Source organism: Clytia hemisphaerica, unplaced genomic scaffold (assembly GCF_902728285.1).
Source record: "Clytia hemisphaerica strain Z4C2 unplaced genomic scaffold, Clytia hemisphaerica genome assembly, whole genome shotgun sequence".
Classification (NCBI taxonomy): Eukaryota; Metazoa; Cnidaria; class Hydrozoa; order Leptothecata; family Clytiidae; genus Clytia; species Clytia hemisphaerica.
The window spans coordinates 1,919,288-1,921,783 of record NW_027104433.1 but is presented as its reverse complement, the minus strand read 5'-3'; positions in this window follow the sequence as shown (position 1 = coordinate 1,921,783).

The following is a 2,496-nucleotide window of genomic DNA, read 5'->3' as shown; positions in this document are numbered from 1 at the left end:
TGACTTTGATAGAAAAAGTTCGCGCGCCCAATTCCGCCTGTCGCGTGTCTTACCCGCGCGGGCATGTCGAGCGGGCATATCGCGCGGGCAAGTCGTGCGGGCAGGTCGATCGATCGTTGACTACCTCGACCATTGAGTTCTTTTGCGACAGCATTGTTTTATTTCGATCAATGACTCTTTTTTTTCCTTTTTTCAATCATTGACTCCTTTCTATCATTGACTTCCCCTTCGACCGATCCTATTTATCGACCATTGACTTATAAAATTGACCATCGACAAACAAAACTGACCATCGAAAAGTAAAAGCGACCATCGAAATAAGTGTTTGAATTTTGTAAGCTATCTAACTCCATAACAAATAACAATACTTTTGAACCTTACGGCAATGGCGGCAATGTCACTCATTGTTGTCACTCTCATGTCTCAGACTATTTTACACCATTAATCTTCAAGAAGAGAAGAGATTAGGAAAGGAAGAAGCAATATTGAAAAGTTTGAAAAGTTGACCTATAGCCCGGTTCGGCGTGCCATATCTGAGTGGCCGTACAACTGAAAGAGAAGAAAGCAAGAATACGTTGTTACTAAAAGTGGTAACACATGGTAACAGGGGGTAACAGGGGGTAACACATGGGTAACAGGGGTAACAGGGGTAACACATGGTAACAGTTTGAAAATGGTGGCTCTGAGGGGTCGGAAATTTGAAAATTGACTTGACCAATGTTGTTGGTGAATACAATGATAGAATGAATGATGCTGGTCAATGCAATGATGGAATCGATGTTGCTGGTGAATGCAATGATGGTGTTACTGGTGAATGCAATGATGGAATCAATGGTGCTGGTGATTGCAATGGTGGAATCAATGGTGCTGGTGAATTCAATGTTGGAATCAATGGTGCAGGTGACTGAAATGATGGAATCGATGTTGCTGGTGAATGCAATGATGGTGTTACTGGTGAATGCAATGATGGAATCAATGGTGCTGGTGATTGCAATGGTGGAATCAATGGTGCTGGTGAATTCAATGTTGGAATCAATGGTGCAGGTGACTGAAATGATGGAATCGATGTTGCTGGTGAATGCAATGATGGTGTTACTGGTGAATGTAATGATGGAATCAATGGTGCTGGTGAATGCAATGGTGGAATCAATGGTGCAGAGGGCTTAAATGATGGAATCAATGGTGCAGGTGAGTGAAATGATGGAATCGATGTTGCTGGTGAATGCAATGGTGGAATCAATTGGTGGAAGCATTACATTCACCAGTAACACCATCATTGCATTCACCAGTAACATCGATTCCATCATTTCAGTCACCTGCACTATTGATTCCACCATTGCATTCACCAGCACCATTGATTCCATCATTGCATTCACCAGTAACACCATCATTGCATTCACCAGTAACACCATCATTGCATTCACCAGCAACATCGATTCCATCATTGCATTCACCAGCATCATTCATTCTATCATTGTATTCACCAACAACATTGGTTAAGTCAATTTTCAAATTTCCGACCCCTCAGAGCCACTATTTTCAAACTGTTACCATGTGTTACCCCTGTTACCCTAGTGTTACCCCTGTTACCCATGTGTTACCCTAGTGTTACCCCCTGTTACCATGTGTTACCACTTTTAGTAACAACGGATCGCTTTGAAACGGTGGAGAGCGCTATTGTTTTTCTATTGTTTTCCGATTGAATAGCGGTACGAGCTATGTCCGCATGAGAAGCCGGGAAGGACGAACAAAATGGCGCCTTTTTTGAAACAGCTAAAAGTCATCTTTCTAATAAGCTCGAGATATTTTGAGTAATTGCTTTTAATTGAGAAGGATCTATCACTCAACAATGATATTTTTTGATTCAGCAAAGATTATTGGTTTAATTTGATCATGTGACTTGTCTTTTTGTTCTTGTATTTTGTATTCTATTTAGATGAGAAATAGCATTTCTGTGCTTGACATTTTGAAAAGTATGGCTTCGAAAATGTTTTTTTTTTCAACGTACAAGGGGTTTCTAGTGCTGATTCTTGTTTTAAATTAAAGGCACCCCTCCATTGTTTGTGATCTTTAGGAAATCAAACTATATTGGTCCAAAAACCCCTAACAACATATTCAAAGAACATAAGACTTACTGCTAGTTCCTGTAGAGATATCGAAAAATTCCTCTGAAAACAGTATGGCGTCTCCGTCTGACTGAAACCAACACAACCGGGGCTCATTGGGAGTTCTGAAGCCGAATATCGATTCTCCATACAAAATATACCTCACCTCACAAAGTTCTAAAATTATAGAGCTTGGTGCAGGTAGATTAGTCTGATACAGAATGTTGTAAACAGTCTGATAATTATTCCAAATTATTATGCACATATTCAAAATGGCAAAAATGGCAGCCTGAGTAGTGTAGGTTAAAATAAAAATAGACACTGTGGTGGGAGAATCAGGCAAGGCATATTTGAGTTAAAAAAATAAAAACTCAAAATCACCCTTCTTATA